This window comes from Parasteatoda tepidariorum, chromosome 1, assembly GCF_982258835.1.
Source record: "Parasteatoda tepidariorum strain Cologne lab strain chromosome 1, Ptep-v5.0, whole genome shotgun sequence".
Classification (NCBI taxonomy): Eukaryota; Metazoa; Arthropoda; class Arachnida; order Araneae; family Theridiidae; genus Parasteatoda; species Parasteatoda tepidariorum.
The window spans coordinates 54,913,522-54,934,351 of record NC_141755.1 but is presented as its reverse complement, the minus strand read 5'-3'; the positions used below and the strand labels follow the sequence as shown (position 1 = coordinate 54,934,351).

At 29.3% G+C, this 20,830-nt stretch overlaps 1 protein-coding gene across 1 annotated transcript in view; it reads right to left on the bottom strand.

The window, feature by feature from the left end:
- Positions 1 to 20,165, bottom strand: part of LOC107455606 (uncharacterized) — a 56,749-nt gene extending 36,584 nt beyond the window's left edge. The window contains exon 1 of the mRNA XM_016073231.5: positions 19,375 to 20,165. The gene's annotated coding sequence lies outside the window, so the exon portion shown is untranslated. The remainder of the gene's footprint in view (positions 1 to 19,374) is intronic.
- Positions 20,166 to 20,830: the final 665 nt, after the last annotated feature.

The window sequence follows — 20,830 nt, the reverse complement described above, 5'->3', positions numbered from 1 at the left end:
ATGAGCCCAGAGCGAACAGCATTGAGAGTCTCTAATGCAACCCCCTTCAATAAAAGGCCAAGAGGAAGGCCCAAAAAGAGATGGAAGGACTGTGTGGATGAGGATTTTGCCATCCTAAAAGTAAAGAACTGGAAAACAATTGCTGGGAGAAGGGCAGAATGGGAAAAGCTTCGGAGGAAGACCCAGGCTCACAAAGGGCTGTCGTGCCAATGCTGATGAAAAACTCTTAGAAAATTTTAAAAATTTTTATAACTTCTTGTCGCACACTTCAAACTTCGGCTTTATTTTACTTTTGGAAAAAAAAACGTAATTTAAATCTTTTTCTTTTTTTTTTTCAGAACTGAAGGAAAATATTTCTAAGTCAGTTGCATCTTCCAAAAAAGTAAAATATTCAGATCTTTAGTCTAGTACAAACTTCGATCTTTTTTTCATCTTCGTAAAAAAAAGGTTTGTAGAGCTGAATAGTAGCCGAAGTCAGAGAAATTTATCTAATTTTTACTCGGGGATATTCGGACGTCTCATTCTTAACTCTTCCTATGCAGGAGATACTTTTAAGGAAAAGCACAATTAAATTTGTTATCGTTTCACAATCACAGGAGCGTCATTGGTTCCACAAGAAAGCAAGGTTAGGGTGAAAGTGAAACTTAGCTTAAAGACACCCGGATGCGTATTTACAAAGACTCAAGGATACAACCCACTTGGCGCGATATTAGGGATTGTCGCCAGATTTGTGGTAAACCCACACATCCTCTTTCGATTGTTGTAACCCCGTACAGAATGCGTTGTTGTGTTTACATTTCAATTTAAGGTTAAGGAATCGTGAAAATGTGTACAATATTTCAACAGCAGTTTATAAATTTTTTATCGTCTTTCGAAATGAAATCGACGAATTGTGATTAGCATAGCAATACTTTAGTATCGAGCTGTAACAAAACGATTTGAGAGAATTATAATACTTCAGCTCAGAACGAATTTTTTTAATAAGATGAGATTAAAGTGTTTGATTGCTTGAAAAAAAAGCATAGATGTTTTAATTTTAAAAATCTGTATGGAGATATTTCTAATATAGCATTTTTGAGATCGCCACTGTGTTTCTACTGCTTACACTGTTGTAGTAAATTGAATATATATTATACAAATATTCAAACTGCTGATTAATGATAAACACTATTGTTATTTTTAAAAAATTGTTACCCTAATAGACGTTATTATAAGAAATTGGATATATGATATACTATCGGTACTTTTGAAAAAAAATGGGTTTATGTTTTACATTCTTGAAAAGGGCATTTGTTTTGAATTATCATCTGTCATACCTAAGATTAATAAACTACTAAGGTTGAACCTGGTTAAATGTCACAAACTAAAATAGCGAGCGACTAAAAGTGTCAACAACGGAACTAACCCAAACGCAAAGGATTGCTCTATATGCCTTTTCCTTACAGCGCATGCGCAGCTTTCTTTTTCGCACCAAAAATGCTTAGATGCTCTTTATCGCGCCAAGTGGGCTGTATCCTTGAGTCTTTGTAAATACGCCACCCGGATCGATGGCAGTACTACTCCTTTGTGAAGCCACTTACACAATTTAGACACAGATCTGAAAGGGAAGGATAATTTCTCCAAATCCTTTTGCCCTAGGTACTGCTCAGCGACCAACCAAAGGATTTTCGATTCCACAGAGTTTACAAACCCGTACATCATATGTACTTAGTGGGTATACTTTGACGATTGAATCCTGACCCCTCCAGACCGAAGTCCGTTGCTCTAACCGATGGGCTACCACTTCCCACATATTCTGGGCTACAGAGTGACTTGGATTATTTGCTGTGTTCTCTTTTAATTTGTATTAATATATCATCCCCCCAAAAAAAAGATCATACCCGCTAAGCTCTCTGAATGTTTGAGTAGCGGGCTTGTACTTGAATCCCGCTATAATCGTATTCATCTTTTTGTAGCCGGGGTGAACTAACACCTCATAGAAAAGTGAAGGCCTCCACTCGGATAAATTTAGTAGTTGGATGTAACGAACACAAACTGCGCAGTGGGGATTATTACGAAACATGTCACTACGTCCAGACTAGTAAAGGGTTGGATTTTCCGTTTATGGTAAGCAGTGAGGAGGCCTCCCTTATTTAGGCGATGTTGGGGAGGGCAAACTTATTGAGAAGTGTGCCACCATAAGAAAAACAAAATTATGCCTGTCGCTTCCCAATTTTATACAACACGTAAAAAAAATTAAAGGGAAGAAATTCGATTTATACGATGATTATGCAATTTTTACGTTGATAGATATTTTTTTTTTCGTGTAAGTTTGAGTGGGACAAAAGATAATACAATGTGCTTTTAAGTTATTTAAAAAGGTAATATTATGAGTAAAAACGTACAAACGTTTTATTGTTTCGAAAAGTTTTTAAAGATTAAGGAAGGTAGATTATGTATAAAACAAAAATAAACAACTTGAAATATTAAATTAAAATTTATTATTGAAAAGTTTGTATTTCACTAATATGTTTTAATTAGTAATTTTTTTACAAGTTTTTTATATTAGTAGTAGTTTTTGAAGATGATAACAAAATTGGATAGTTTATGATACATTTCAGTTATTTCTTGAAAGAAAATTGAATTTTATAGCACTTAATTTAAAACATTTGTTCACAAACATATGTTCATTTAAACCTACAACAATATCTAATAACCAATTCGTGTTAGTTTTGAAAATTAAGAAAATTTATACGATTACGGTTTTTTGTTGTTCCAAGCGGTGTTCTTCTCAGTAGTTTAATATTTATCAGCGTATCTGTGAGTTTATTGGAATTTAAACTAATTTTCTGAAGACATTATAATTTTTTAAAAATTTTCAATGAAGTTTCATGTGATCCCTCCACCAAATTACTGTCTTACATAGTTAAGAAATTTTGCTTACAGAAAAGGTTAACACAAAAAAACATATCGAAAGTAAAACTTTTCAAACTTTTGCTCTCTACTGTATATTCTAAATCATAGCCACTTTTATTATCTTATTAAATTCGTTATGACACACGTGAAATTGATTTAAATTGTGCAAATTTTCCTTAATTTTTGTCTTATATTGATGCATTAGCTTGCCATTGACAGTTTGGCACTTTATCTACAGTTATCACGAGTTAACTTTCCACCTTAAAAGAATTCAATACTTACTGATAAGCGAAAATTCCATAATGTCTTTATTTATTTTTATTTCGTTTAAATTTAATAAAGAATAAAAAAAAATAAAGGATGATATAATCACAATCTCCTTGACTTTATCACCTCCCTTATTAATAACTGAAATCTAATTTAAATCCAAGTTCTCTTTCATTTTAAATATGAAATATCGTTTAATAGCAAAACGATAAATCGTATAATATTATTTTTATACTTATATTGTCTATATGGGTTGGTTGTGTGGCTTAGATAAACACTATTAGTTTTGTTTTAATTAAAATAATTAATTAAAGGAGTAGACTTACCGATCTATTGCTTGTTGTTCATCTTAGTTTATTGTAAAATAAATATTTTTCTCAATTCCACGGTGACATAATTTACCAGCATTCTCCATAAAAAGAGTTCAAAAAAAGTTTATGTATATATGTAGCACACAACAGTAACTTGCAATTGGGTATAATATAGCCTACGTCACAGGTTGTGTTGTTCCTACTAAATTTAACCCATGAACGGCATAACTTCAAGCCACAAATAAACAAACGAAGTGTTCGATCGTTTAAATAGCTGCTCGCCAGATTTTATTGCATTATAAAGAAAAGTTATTGAAACTAAATACAACTAAATAAACAACAACAACTAAAACAAATAACAACAACTACTAATAGCAATAACTAAATAAACAACAACTAAATTCCATTCGTTTAGCATTGCGTCATATGTTGTTCCTACTAAATCGAAGTAGTTGTGTTTTTTTCATATTATACCCAATTGTTGTAAAAAACAGCTGCGAGATGGGATTATTTTTTCTTCGTTTATTTCGAGAATCATTTTTTTATATACAGGGTGTTTATAAATTCCCGGACCCATTTTGATGTTTAATAACTCATAAAATAATGAAGATATAAACAAACTTATGGCATTTATTGATGAAATAACTCATATATTTTCTTTTTCAGGTTTGATTGTCTTTACTTTTGTAAATATCGTCTGCAGTCTAAATATCTGAACTTTTCTAAATATCGTCTGCTTATTAATTGCATTTTTCTCTCTTTTGTTTTTGGCAACTATTGCAATGTTATGTTTGCTTTTGATGTGTTTGTTCTATGTAGTACTTTTCTATGCGATGTTTTATTCGAGCGGATATTAAGGAGAATGCATACACCACAAGAGAAAGCAAGAGCCTCTGTGGATGCCGACATGCTTGCCGCTACCTGGGATGAAATTGACTATCGACTTGATATTCTCCGTGTGACAAAGGGGGCACACGTGGAAGCTCATTGACAAGGGTCATGAAACTTTTTGAGTCTATCTAACCATTTATGTTATTAATTTTAATCTATCCTTATTATTTTATGAGTTATTAAACATCAAAATGGGTCCGGGACTTTATAAACACCCTGTATAATAAAAAAAAAACTACTGGACAGTTAAGTTTTGAATGTACAAGTTTATTCTTGAAAATGCTCGTTTAAACGCATCACGAAAAATAAAAAAGATATTTCTTTATTAGAATACACTTGCATGATGCAGTATATTCGTGCTCATAATATAACACCAATTAAACTATCTGTTTTTGATTTTGAACTTTAAAAAAATTATGTTTCTCTACATAGCATAAGAAATTAATTGTCGTCATGTCCTTTCGTGAATCGTCATGTCCTTGGTTGTAACCAGCATATAAAAAAGAACTGTGAAGGTATTTACCTGTACAATTTCTTATTTATCCTTCATTTCATTTATTCCTAATATTATCTTACGCTATTTTTATGTTTTTGATTATTATTGAAAATCGAGACTTTATACTAAAGGAGGAGTAAGTTTTAATTTTGATGTTTCAAACTGTTTATTGTCATTAAACAAAAATATTACATAGCAAGCGTTAAGGGTAACGAGCAAAAAAAAACTGGATAGCAGAATTGTTTGCAGAAAATAAACAAAAAAATAAACTTAGGTGATATGAAATGAATAATCTCAAGAAACTGAAGCAAAGAATATACTTAAGACTATGCAAATACTTCATTAGCTTTATAAATTATAAAAGTGGAAAAAGTCGACACTTTTCAAGCGCTCCGAAATAGGCACCTACTCTCAAGACTCAGCAGCTGTGATTAAAGAAAACAGAACATTAAGTTTTCTGCTAAATAAAAGGAGGGAGGAAAAAACTAGAAAAACTGCGGTTGCCGAGGGGAAAAGGTTATCAGGATTTTATATGAATGAAAATTGATTCCATGGCATCTCGATGAACTGATGTGACAGGGGTGGAAAGAATTTTGGCTTTATTGAAATTAGACATTTGCCCAACATTCCAATAACGTGCAGCAATAGATGATTTGATACCGAACATATCTATCTTGCTTCTTCAATATGTAGAGACACTGTTTAAGGCGCGTTTAGTTTGTCCAATGTTGTTTTAAATTCTTTTTCAAGCCCGTTAACAAAAAATTTAAGTCCTTTAAACATCCTATCTGTACTGAAAAGAGCTAGAACATTTTATTTTATTTTAAAACCGTCGTTGAACAGTCGACCCAATTTTATGAGTTTACGACTACTAATGTTTACTTCCGTAGCCTTGTAATTTTGAACCCAATCCAGAAGACAAGGGAACTCCTGGATCGAGTATTGGGAGAAATTTGCCTTCGTGGAGGACTTTTTGATGGAACTAACCCACATTTGCGTTACATGGGGAGGAAGACTACGAGAACCTCCCACGGTTAGCCTGACGGCAAGGGGACTCCAACCCATGATCCGTCTACCACTGAGGATATTTCACGTCAGCCCTGTGGTCGGTGCAAGCCGGATCGCGGAATTCGTATCGGCTGGGATTCAAACCCGGTTCGCCGCATTGGAAGGCGAACGCTCTATCTCCTGAGCCATAGCGGTACAGCTGGAACATTTATTGCATACCTTGCCAGTGCAAATTCGTTATATAAATCAAAAATCGTCAAATAAATTCGTAATCTATAAATTCGAGAAAAAAAAGCGCTTTCTACAAAATACAGTCAAACCCCGCTATAGCGAACACGGTTTATAGTGAACTCCCGGATATAGTGAACGAAATGTTCGGTCCAGTGCCTTGCTATACATGGATAATGTTATTTTTTGTGGATATAGTGAACCAAAAAAGTGAGGAAGTTGAAATAATGAACTTTTTTCTGTCTTCAACTGATTTTTTTTGTAATAATTTAGAAATTTCTACTTCAAGAGTAGATAATAGTGATAAAATGGGCATAATCAGAGAAATTGAAAATGGATGCAATCAAGCTGATATTTGCAGGGAATATGAACTATCCAAATCTGCAGTTTGTAATATATGGAAAAATAAACAATTATAACTTCTGCTCATGAAAAAAACTTAGATGGCAGAAAAAAGTTGAGAAAAGCGGATCACAAAGATGTTGAAGAAGCATTACTGAAGTGGTTCACCAATCGAAGTATCTAGACAATTATCGATGATTTTGCTAAGCGATTTTATGAGACTACTTTTATGTGCTCGAATGGCAGGTTAGACAGGTTTAAAAAGCGGAATAACAGAAATTCAGGAAAAATTATCTGAGAGTCAGCAAGTTTTTCCATATCTGATGTTGAGGATTGCTCATCAGCTGAAGATTACTAAGTTTTTTTGTACGCAAGACAAAGAGTAATGAAAAATAACACATTTTTTGCTACTACATAATATTTTTCAGTCATTTATTTGAATAATGTGTAATAAAAGGGAGGAGTTTGGGAACCATTAGTTAAATTGCCTGCGTAACGGATATAGGGAACTCCCGGTTACAGTGAACGGAAGTTTCGGTACCTTGAAGGTTTGACTGTACTAAAATAGAGATCTATCGACGAAGACTTCTTCTGCCTAGCTTACGCTCTCTCTGGTTATTACAGTTTCCGTTTTTAAAGCGCTATATGTTGAGCCATCTCAGCTAGATTTTGCATGTGACATTTTTAGCGGCAATCATTAGTCGATTTTCTAGCGTTGCCATTCGGGGAGTTGTAATGAGGCTTTTTTTGTCACCGTGTAAGAGAAATATATGTATAGATGTAAGATATTAGAGCGTATATTATTACAAAACTTATTAAATTACTTTTCCGTGTTGGCAACAAAGAGCTAAAACAAATATAGAAGGTTTAAAACGAACAGTTCTTACAAATAAATAAGCGTCTATAATTCAATTTTAATTTCATTTATTAATTTACGCTGCCAACATAATTTAGAGTCATATTTTAGTTTCAATGACGTTTAATAATTAAGGCAGAAGGGAGATAGCAGACACTTAATAATGACGCTTAATCATTAAAGCAGGAGGGAGATTTTAACAATAGAGATCAGCCGGAAATACGTTATTCATTGATTTAACCTATTTTTTCTTCTTTAACTTTGGTATACTAGCTCTATATTTCCTATTTTGATACGTATATTTTAAATTTTTTTTCATTTTCTTTAAGTTTCTTTTTTGTTTATACATTTTTCGAGATAATGTTAGAATAAAAGAAGTAAACATGTTGTAGAAAAGAAGAAAGCAAAAGAAGTAAACAAAATGCTTAATTGAGTACTTGCAAATGGAGAAATTCTATGAACTATTTGTTCCAAATGTAATTTCTAAGTAGCAATGAAATATATAAGTGTAAAATCGTAAAGTACAGTCCGCAAAAAAAAGAAGATATCACCCTGAATAACTTCCGTTCTAATGATCGGATTTTCACGAACTAAGTGTTAATCTTAATGGTTCTTGGGGGTGACCTCAAATATGCTAATTAATTAGTGCTAACTATTAATTAAGTTACGAAATCAGACACAAAAACGTACTTTCTCTGAATAAACATATATTTTTTCTTACATATTTGGATTCTTAATCTTCAAAATATAGGGGGTAGCCGCAATCTGGGAAATATGGTCCCCATAGTTTGGTCAGGAGAGCGATCCAAAGTTCGTACCCCTTAATGTTAATTTCACTTTTTACGTTTTTAGTCATATTTTAAAAACTAATAAAGCAATTCGAAGAAAATTTCACCCAGTCATAAAACTCATTTACCCAAAGATAATTTCATGAAAAAAATAATTTTTAATAATTGTTAATTATTTTTTATTATTTAATTAAATTAAGGATGAAAAATTTTTGAATTATAAGGTATGAATTTTTTTATACCATATTAATCTACATATTTTTCAATTGAAAAATCTAAAGTTTCAACTGTTTTTATTTATTAGAAGCTGAGAAAAATTAAAATTAATTATTTTTAAAAAAATAATTTGGCGACAATGAAGAAATGATTAAATGGGGCGATTAATATTAAAATGTGATAAACTTGCGAGGAACTTGACTTCGCGTGCTTAGCATAAAATTTCATTCATATTTTTTTCGCTAATAATCGTTTGCTTATCTTTTCATTTTTATTTTTTTAAGCTATAAAATACAATGTTTCTTTTTTAGTCGTCTAAAATTCTATTTGCAATTTAGTAAAGAAATTTGAATAAAACATTTTATTGAATAAAATACATTTTATTCAGAGAATGTGGAGTTTTATAAAAGCATGCTTCTGATAGAATATGATTATACAACAGATTGTGCTTTTTTAATGTGATTATTTTTTATTTTTTAGTTTTTTTTTTCTCAATAACTGATAAAATTTCAATAATATACATACGAATGAATAAATTTGGAATAAAATATTCATCAATTTCTTGAATATATATTTTATAAATATTAATAAAAATACGTAGTCAATATTTTTAAGCATCTCTCACAACATCGCAAATTTCTCAAAATCTTATAGGGTAAACTAACCAATGATGGAATACTTAAGCTTAGCTTGTCTTTAAAAAAAAATCATAAAAATTTCAAAATTTGTAATTTTAGCTAAATGACGTATTTGTTGTTAAATGCATGTTGACATATTTGTTATTAAATGCAAATTATGTAAAAAAAAATTTAGATAACTTACATAATATTGTTTTAAGCTTTTGGTGGTTTAAATAATAAGTAGTAAAATAACCAAGTGAAGGAACAGTTCTTAAATTGAATAAACACTAAATTTTCCAGTGAATGAACACTTAATTTTGAGAATGTTTGATGCTCGTTAGGAATCCTTAGGTAACACAGATATCTGTCACCCTGTAGATGCCTGAATTGACAGATGTTAACATAGGCGGGCATTAGGAAAAAAAAATCTTTTAAGTTTTCGTGTCCCCATTTCAGTATCTTAAGGGCCTTACGAGCTCTGTTTAAAAAGAGAGTATCATATCAGATATATATATATATATAAGAAAACAAAAATAATCATAGTAGCAGTATTTGGTGGTAAATGTAGCTTATCGTAATTGAAGAATATGCTGTGCGACATTTTATGGTGAATTTGCGAACGTAAGTTTCAGAATGTATCGAAACATGTGGATGCTATTTGCTAATCATCTTTATCCAAAGAAAACCATGTAACGTAAATATCTAGCAAAATGAAGCAATTTTTTAAACAATGAATCATACAATATGCAACATATTATTTCAATATCTTATTCTTAAACATAAAATATTTCAATGTTTTTAAAATGTCACTAAACATTCAGCAATTCATTGAGTTATAGAAAAAAGAAATATCGTAAATTATAGAAAACCTTGTGAATGTGCATTAGAATTACTATACAATCTACATTTTATTTTTCAAGCACTTTTTTTTTCTTCAAACTTTCATGCCTAGAAGACTCGATTAAAGCTGTAAAAATCATTATCCCTAAAATTTTGTATATAGCTAATTTTGTTTATAACTAAAATTTTGTATAAGTTATGTTAATTTGATTTTAGTATGAAATCCTCGAATAAACATAGCAAAAATAGCATAATCTAAATAATATCAGATAAAAAGTTCATGTATTTAAATTCTAAAAACTTATAAATCGATTCAAATTTTCTTTTCAAAGGAGAATAAAATAATGTTTTTTTTTTTTTTTTTTTTTTTTTTTGCTTTTTGGACATGAATGAACTTAAAAATTGTCTATTGCCTAGAAACTTCGAGATGTTTTCTATTAACTATTAATTAAACCTCTCAGAGCAATCACAAAACATTATTTCAATTTTTTTACAGTCAGAAATTGGTTGCCTAGCAACCTAGTAAAATTAAGCGTTTCTCTTTTGAATCAGTCAATGGGTTATCTTAAAATATTTATTTGCGCAGGCGACTTTTTTTGGCGGTTTTCTGGACTATCGCCAAATATATAAACCTTTATTGCAACCCAATTTACGACCCAATTGTTTTAAATTTTTGTCTACCCCCCCTAATTCAAGTGTCTAGATTCCAAATATGTAAAAAAAAATATATGTTTATTCAGAGAAAGTACGTTTTTGTGTCTGATTTCAAAACTTAATTAATAGTTAGCACTAATTAATTAGCATATTTGAGGTCACCCCTAGAAACCATTAAGATTGACACTTAGTTCGTGAAAATCGGATCATTAGAACGAAAGTTATTCAGGGTGATATCTTTTTTTTTGCGGACTGTACAATAGATAAATTAATTACAATGTATATAGATCAAAATTTTTATAATATCTATACGTTACGTAGCTCAGTGGTTCCCAAATGGTGTTCTGCGTAACCCCAGGGCTCTTGGAAAGGTAAAAGGGATTCCGAGAATTAAGACTTTTGATTACCTCACAGTAATAATTTTTGAAACCTTATTTATATTCCTATCTAATTAGTAATCTGTTATTTATTGATTTTTTCTTTTGTTTTTATAAAATTAAAGTAAAAGGCCAATAAAAAAGTAATAGCAAAGTATTTTAGTTTAAAAAATTTATATATTTTTCAAGAACAATATTTTGAATATATTATGAAAAGAACCTACATTTAAGAAAAATTGTAACATTAATAATGAAACATTAATAATAATGAACTATATGTTTCCCTGATAACCATTTTCAACGATAATAACAGTTCTTTTAGCTTTCATTTTAACATAAACCATAATGGCTTGTTTAATTTTCATTCATGTATATATCCCAAAATCTTATTTAAATACAGCTTAAAGTGAATTTAACTGTTGGATATGAAACCTAATTTAAGATTGCAGATTAAAAAAAAAAGATTTAAAAAAAAAACCATTCCTCTTTTTAAACGTTTTAAAAATAAAATAGTTTTTTATTGGTTAATACGCTCACAATTGTTTTTACGCACTGAAAAAAGTACGATCATTTAGAGTTCCATAGCTGAAAAAAATTGGAAACCGCTGGCCTAGTTTTAGAACTTGCCGACATGTATACAAAACTAGACTAAAATACCGAAACATCTAATGAGCATGCGAAATGAGCTGGAGTGGCGCCCTCTAGCATTAAAATACTTCTCTTATTGTTCAATAATTAAGCACTTTTAATTAAAATCTTTAGAAATGACGTCATATTGTATATTTCTAACTACATTATAACGTTGTTGTGTTTTATTTTGAATAAAGAAACAAGCGTTCAAAAGAGCATCCTGTTGACATTGACAAAAGCATAAAAATCCCTGAAACTTTGCCAAAACGCCTTAGAAACCTAAGGTTAAAATTATCCTTGTCGTACGAATGAGTGAGAGATTAAAAATTGAAAAAAAAAAAAGCAAATAAATTGACACATTACAAGAAAATTTTAACGTAAAATAAGTTTTACTGTGTTTTAAAATTGAAATGGGAAGAAAAAAATGATGGTTGAATGAAATAAATAGTGACAACGAAATTTCAAAGTGAGCAATGAGAAATTCAAATAAATTACTCATAATATAAAAATGAAAAAGTATTGGAAGAGGTAATAAGAGAACCTTAGGAAGATTAACTTGTGTTCTTTGACGAATAAAAATTTAAAAATATTCCGATTATTAAAAATATAATGATTAATATTTTCGTTAAAAAAAATCCGCTTATTAAATAAATTTATGAAACATTTTGTTCACATAAAGTCATTCTAGATACTTTTGCGGTTATGTAACGGCGTTTTTTCGAAAAAAATACGTGAATATTGTGACGAGGAGTTAGAAAAAGATCTCCAGGCTAGCTGTCTAATCAAGTGATAAGAAATTTCAATGATAGGTGGGGTCAGAATACCTTCGCATACATAAAATTCTTTATAAATTTTTACGCATATTTCGCAATTCTGACGCTATCTCTGAATAATAAAAAGGGATAAGTGATGCAAAAATCTTTTTTATTATCCTATAATTAGCTTTTGGGGGAATAAAGAAAACTGTTTCTTGAATTTTACTTGATCCTTCTTATCAAATTTATCTGTTATTATTTCATCCAAATTTTCTTTATGCTATCATCAATATTTTTTGACTAATTTATTCGCTTTTTTACAAGAAAAAGAAACTATCAGGGAATAATGAATTCATAAAAAACATCTACACATACATACATGCGGGATATATATATATATATATATATATATATATATATATATATATATATATATATATATATATATATATATATATATATATATATATATATATATATATATATATATATATATATATATATATATATATATATATATATATATATATATATATCAGTTATGGTCAGCAAATTACGATGAATTACATAACAGACAATAATTTTCTGTTTGCAGATCATTGTGAAATGCACCAATTATTACGAATATCGATGCCAACTGCTCCTCTTTCTGCAAAGTATTTCATTAAATGGTTGAGATTTTAGCAGTAATTTTTGAAGAATATAGTTGATTTTGGAAATACTTTCAGTCAGTGCTTAAGATAACATAAGTGCATGAGATAACTGGAACAAAGTAGCACTTTATGATTTGCTTGAAATATTTTTATATCGTGGCTGGTAAAATCACTTTAAATCAAATTTACTAAACCGAATGAAACTGACTATAAAAAAATCATATCCGTAATGTCCTTTTCGCTATCTACTAAGCTCTTTTAAAGAACTCAATCTCTAATTTTGTCTCCCTTTATCCATGAGAGCTATAAGCGCATTAATGAAGCTTAGAGCTCCAAAACTGATCATCAGATTACTACTACTACTAAACCAATATTCGAGTATTAAAACGTAACATTTGCTGACCATAACTGATTCAAATTGGCATTTCTGTGCATAAAACTATAATACTTTATAAATTCTTGGCTATTCTACAAAAACGATTCATGCATTTAAAAAATATTGCTCAGACCATCTATTATTTGCAAAAGGATAGAATCAACTTATATGATCTAAATTTTACATAAAATCTCTTATAATTATTGCTACTCGCCTGGTATACAAAAACACTTCCTGATTTTTTAAAAATAAATTAAGAAGGACACAAAATATTTTATTGTGTCAAATTGAAGATTATTGACATTTTATTGCGCTGCATATGAACAATTCTTTTACTTTTTATCTAACTCAAATAAAGATTTCCACTAAATGCTATGTCTTCACTTTCACAAAAGTGATTGTAAAAAACAAATAAGTAAACAGGGTTTAAAGTGTTTCAGAACATGTTTCCTATTAAGCATGCAGCTTTTATAGTCTGATTTTTTATTACTTGACAGAGTTTTATCAAAAAAACATAGTTGCCAATTCGGAAGTTTCTCTAATGTTAAAAAAATGTATTTTAATATTTGGTACTTTGTAAAACGAATTTAATTTGAAACGATATTGATCACTATATTTAAATAATTAATGCTTAACATAAAATTGCAATGAAAACCATTGGAATTTTTGTATTAAATACCGATAAGCACTTGTCTCAGGAAAGCAAAAATAGTGTCAAATTTTAGAGATTATTTACTCTTTTTTTTATCGTTTGGCAGAATAAGTACCCTTAGAATATTTGTATATATAAATATAATTTGCATATTGAGATACAATACTTGTATATGCCCCTTACGATTGTTTTATGATGGTAAATCAATAATTATTATGCTTCGATTTTGTAACTAATATTAATATTTTATGCTATTATTCTACTAATGAAAATATACTAAGAAAATACTACTGTGAAAATTTTGTATACCTTAGTTCTTTGAAAAAAAACATGTTTGTCTTATATTAATTTTCTAAATACAAATTAAATATAAATAGTAATTTTTCAATAATTCAAAAATCTGTTAAAATTCTATTTTAAGCTCTGAAGGCTCCAAAACAATATAGCAAATTTACACTATTGTTCGAAAGTGTCCATGGCTAATAGTGAACAGTAATTCAATACAGAATATCACAAAACAATTACTCATCCATATCAGAAGAATTTATTGCATTGGAATAATCAGTGTCTGATAAAAACATTGTTCAACAATAAAAACAAAAATATTTCGATAAAACTTAGTATCTTTTTATGCGATCATATTAATTATATTTTACTCATGTGATTATTCAAAAAAAAATTATTATGGATTCATGCATTTATAGGTTAAAATCTCAAACGCATTTTAATTTGTCCATTTTTGCGAAGCAGAGCGATATATCTCAATGTACAGGTATAGCTGTTAGATTTTACGTTTTTGGATGAAAATGTTTTACAGTTACATTCAGGAAAATAATCAGTAATCTAGGTAAAAAAGAGCTAAACTATTTTTAATGTTGCCAAAACGTACACACGTTAATTGTATTTCATATGCACGTGTTTATATTAATTTATATTTCCTGGTTGAATGTTTTTAAAAACCATTTATTAGTAGATCACCTAGAATAAATAATAAAAGAATAAATTTCTTTTCGAATAGAAAAAATTTTCTTCAAAAATAATGAAGGTTATGCCCAGGGCTCCCCGTTGGCCGTATGAGATGTAGTAAATGATGACAAAATCAAAACGCTATCGAATGTGACCATTATTACTTATAATTCTTTTTCTTTTCTTTTCTTTTTTTTTTAAAGTAAAAAATACTATACATCTACATTTAGATCTTTGCTACCAATAATTGAAAAAAAAAATGAAGGCCCACTTGGAATCTGCGGATGTTTTATAAAAACACGCAAAAATTTACATAAATCGATAAAACAAAACACTATGCTGGATTGGAAACTGTAGAAACTACGTAAATTCAATAATAAAAAAGTGTTTATGCTTTTTATACTTATAACAGACGTGCAATATAGATCTATGTGCTTGATTAAATTCTACAGCATTAAATGTATACAGTCAAAAAAAGCTTTTTCTGAAAAAGGAGAGAGAAAGAAACCAAATCCAGGTATATAAAATAACAAGCCATTGGGATTTATTTTATTTTTATTTTATTATTATGTTTTGGTAGGCCTTTTAAGAGGCCACTAAAGTTCACCACAAAATTCCGTGATTTTATGGAGGGAGAGTGGAAAAGAGGTCGAAAAAAGAGGTCGACCCTTACCACTTGAACAGTGACTTTTTTGACACCAACCACTACTCTGACTAATAAAACCTTTGCATCTTTATTTTTCAGTTATTGCAATTCTCAGTTGTTCCGTAAGCAGCACGCGGTTCCCAGCTGAAGGTATAGGATCATTATCATCTCTAATCCATAGGCGTTATGATTCATTTTATTGCAGGAATTATCAAAATATACATTAAGGGTGGTCGCTAAGAAACACCCTGTATTAAATATTAATATTGCTTAAAACGGTGTCGTTCTTATACTTTTTGCGTTACTGCGGCTAGTACAAGACTATCAGTCATTACTTATTAGTGCCCCTTTTCACCGTAATTTTTACCTATTATGAGAAAAGTAAATTAAAAGTTGAAAATTTTTAGTACTTCTTTAGTTGTCTACTCAAAGTACACTGAATGTTAAGGCATAAACTAAAACAGGTTAAAAACGATTAATTGCTATAACATTCAAGTTTTAATTTAAAATTTTTTGCAATAGATCATTTCAATGTTCCTTAAATAATGGAATGTTTCTTTCTCATAAGTGTCTTTTTGTAACAATAAAGACGCAAGTACCCACCATAATATACCATTTTTTTACACACTGGATTTATACGAACAAGAACTTTACTCGTATTCGTTCTTAACCAGGCCAGGCGTTGATGTTGCGTAAAATCTACACACGTAATCATATTGTTAATGTATTTTTGATAAATATACTTCGTTTCTACAATATAAATTTAAAAATGAAATAATAAAGTTTTTTTTTTGTTGAAAAAGTACATGGCAGCTTTAGGACGTGATGGATTCAAGAAACAGAGCTTTGATAATTTATTTTCTCAATCATTATTCTTACTCATATTAACGTTCTTTTAAAACTGAAAATTTACTACCTTTGAGTTATGACAATATTAATCAACATTGTAATTCTTTACAGCATTATACTTGTTTAAAAAAATTGTTTACTCTACTAAACAACATCATATTATAGTTTAGCTGCTGAATGTTTATAGACAGAATAAAAACTTTTATCGTAGGTGTTATCTGTTGATATGCCTTACACATAATAATATCTGAAATGATCTTAAGAGAAAATCGATCTTTGACACGGAACTAGAAAAGGAAAACAATCACAAAATAAATTTCTTAATTCCTTTTTTGACGTGTCTTTTTATAAACATTGTTCAGTGCATCGATTCTTCGCAATAACTTGTTCTTAGAACCTCTTTAAGTCCGGTTTTTTCCAGACACTTTGACTTTTTTTTCAAAACTCAATTTTTTTCAAAAATTGGTAAAAATTTTAAATTTCGAGAACTAGTACTGTGATTAATTTCACACACTACAACGTGCTTCCTTATAAAGTACGGTAAAAAAACATAAAAAAGCACAATTTTAAATTATACGTCGTAACTATTTGTAATGATAATTAGTATGATACGATATTTTAGAATTGTTATTCCTCAGAAATAAATTCAACTGATTTCATTCAAATCTTGAATCATTAAATTATTACAAAGAGCGCAAAAAGTTTTAGCCCTTAGCAATCAAAAAATTTTCGCATATATAACAAATAATGATTAAAAAAATTTTCACAATAAAATTGTCTTTGGATTAAATAGATACACATGTAAGACAAAAAAAAATCCAATTTACGTGATTAGTTCTAGAAGTATGGCAAAAACCGCTCAAGATAAAAACATTAAAAGAATCAAACTTTTAACAATCGCTGCAACCGAGTGCCTAATTCATCATAAAGCTTTTAAAGCCATGAAATTTATGAATAAATTTTTTTCCTCAGATACTTATTGCCTATTAGAATTATGAATTGACAAACAATTAAATAAATAAAGCATGCATTTTCTAACTATATCACGATTCTCTCTTAAAAATCATTGAAAAGTATCTTGTACTCAAACATGATGTACATTTAGTCCAACACTACAAACAGCAAATAGCGGGGTCGCCCTTGACAATTTTGTACCTACAGCTTCTGGATTTCTAAATTGGACCTCTATTACTCAAGACATTTTTAGGATCATGTTCCCGTATCCCTAAAAGAGGATATATTGAGAGAAAGTAGCATTCAATTTTGTAACCTACATTATCGGAACCTGGATCTTCTTTTTTAAGAAATTATAGTGGATCTCTTGAACACGAGTATCGAATGATATGAAAATCGAATGATCTGATCAAAAATTATCTATGATGCTTCATTTTTTTTTACTGTAACCTATTTCACTAAATTTTTGCTAATTCTAATTCATTTGTTGTGATTTTTCGTCGAAACAGATCACTGGCTACTAGAAATAAAAAGCGTGCCAAAGTATAATATGCATACATTTTGTGTTAATTGACCTCGTACATGTAAGCTAAATTTAAAGTAAAAATTCTATATTTGCATAGCATACATTTATTATTCAGACAAAATAGTTTTAGAACTAAAATATTTAACGTTAAACATTTCATTGGTAGCATTGATTTAAAGTAAAAATAAAATTGTTTATTTATCTTTTTGTTAATTAGTGTTACATTAAACTTGCCTTAGTTGTGCCAAATCCGTTAAGATTTAAATACTTGTGTTAATGAACCTACGATCAAGCAGAGATCAGGACTTATAAGCCGTTACATCGAGCACTCAAGCCTGCACATCTGTCTGTAACAAGTAACTATAAATAAATAAATAAATGACGCAAAGGTGTGTATAACTTCTTGTGGACTTGAAATAATTCTTACCTTAACTTAGGTATTTTAATCATTATTTTACTATGACTGGGTGAAATATTTTGCAATTGGCGTAAAAGTTGATATTATTGATGTGTTTGAAAATTTTGAGAAGAATCTCCTTAATTAATAACAATTTTTTATTTTTTTGGTACTAATCTTGATGTTAGATAAGTGATAGCATATTTATGTTTAAACTAAATTAAAAGTTTTTTTTTGTAACTACCATCAAGTTTTAAATAATTTCAGCGCTGTGATGTTTAAAATTTTAGTTATTTGCTCGGAGTATTGTTAAACGTGACTTGAAACCTATTAGATAATTTCTAATCATGACGAGCCTAATTTTCCTACCACTTTTTATTTTTGATAAAAATAAATACATAAATATATTGAATGATTTTTTTTCCTATCCGGAAGCCACTGAATAAACATTTTAAGTTCCCCAGACGATATTTTAATATCTCTGTGGTTTACAAAAAATATTATAATGTATTTTGTTTTAAAATTTATCTTAAAAACCCTATTTAATTTAGCTTTAAAATTTTTACACAATACGGCCCGAAAAAAGCAAAGGAGTTATTAAAAACACCCAAAAAATCTTTTGAGTTAAAAAAGTTAAGAAAAAAAGGTCTGCTTCAAAGTACTTTGATTAAAAAAAGAAAGAAAAAGGCGAATTCTGGCACAAATGAGTATTTTTTCTGCACAAATATTTTTCTCCTATAGATTAAGATTTTTAATTACTAAAATATGGGAGATATGGGTGGATATATGATATATATATGGAAATATGATATATAATCATTAAAATATGGGTGATCTTCATAGAATAAGAGAAGTAGAAGCTTGTATAGATATGACTTTCTCGAAATTTCATTACTCAGAAACAACATATAATAATCTACCGATTTTTTTTAAATTTAAAATTACCCAGTTGAAAATTATGTACAAATTTATGTACCTCATTATTCAAAAGTTTTTAAACCATTAATTAATAAAATAATTAAAAATAATAAATAATTGTTGCAAACTATCGTTTCCTGAAATAATATTTAACTAAAAAATTAAAACAATCATATGCATTTATTTCAATAGGTACTAATGAAATCACTAACAAGTACTGAATATCAAAATAAATCACAATTTAAAATATCAGTTCTCCTTACCTTTCTCCCTTTTTGGATGTAATCTGGCTTGACGCTTTGATAAATCAATTGCCAAAACTTTAATCCTTTGCATAGTAATCCCATGAAAGTTTTATAAATATGAAAATTATTAATCACCACTAATTTTTAAACTATTACTTTTTGAAGAAATATAAAAGAATTAGTTGATGCCATAAAAATATGGAACTAAAGGCCGAAAACACAATTAAAATCGCACTTTTACTCCAAATGTCAGCACAAATTATTACAATAATTGCAATGATCAATTTCACTTTTTATGAACACACAACTTGCTTCAGTTAACGTTAAAACAAAAGAGCGAGCAGCATTGTACGTTGTTGTCTTCAAGATCATTCCTTAGAATAATTTCATGTTTCAGATAGACCTTTGGGATAATGCCATGTTAAACATGGACGTCGGTAAACGCGCAAGAAGTGAGAGATTTAAATTTAACCACAGTTGTTTTACGAAAACTGATGACGCTGTTGGCTTTCTTGTTTTGCTTTTCGGTCACCCCTTCTCTCTCCTTTGGCAACTTTTCTTGAATGGGGGTGTCGATCACTTAGAACAGAATCTCAGAACGAATGACGATTGCTGCCATTTGACTCTTTGTACCGTCAAAGTGACAGTTGCTTGCGAGCGTATTCTCCGAGCGTACGTGATTTGTCGTGCTTCATTATCTCTTTCGTGTCACACTCTTTTCGACATTTCTTTTTTCCTTACTTTTCTAGCACTGAGTTTTTAGTAGTTTAAGTCAAAACTTATCAGTAAAACTCACTTTTTTTCTCTTCTTTACTTTCTTGTGTTTAACGGCTTTTGACGAATTATCTCCTAGTTGATAGCTGATTAGAGTGACATATACGATATGTAATTTTCTTCTTCCTTTTTTCTTTTCTTTGCATAATACCAGCATTTTTAGGCAATCACACAAATGTCATGCTATCTACACCACCCAACACTTTCTTTATTATTACGAAACTATTATTATAAAAATGTAAAAATTTCAGTAAAGTGTTCAGAATTTTGCTCTAATGGTACGAAAATACAGGTAATTTTTTTCTAATAATTATTATTATTGTTGGGAATAACTGTTTTCATAATTTGTTGGGGCATGTCATGAAAAAAATTCTTTTGTGAATTTCATCAAAATTAAAATAAAAAAAATAAATTGGAATTATTCAGGTCTTTTTTATAATTTTTGGAGTTTTTTAATAACAGTTTTTTTTTAAATGATAGTTTTTTTTCTCCAATAATCACAGATTAATATTTTGCTCGACTCAAAAATTTGCTCGTAAATTAAAAATTACACGAAGTCTCACCGCTCATTTTTATGAAACTCAGTTTATATGTGTAACTGTAAAAGCTCGAAGTTTGGTAGATCCTAAGTGTCACCGGTAAAACTTGGGATTTACCGAAGTGACTTGGTAAAAGTCGGAAGTATCTTTAATAGGATTCC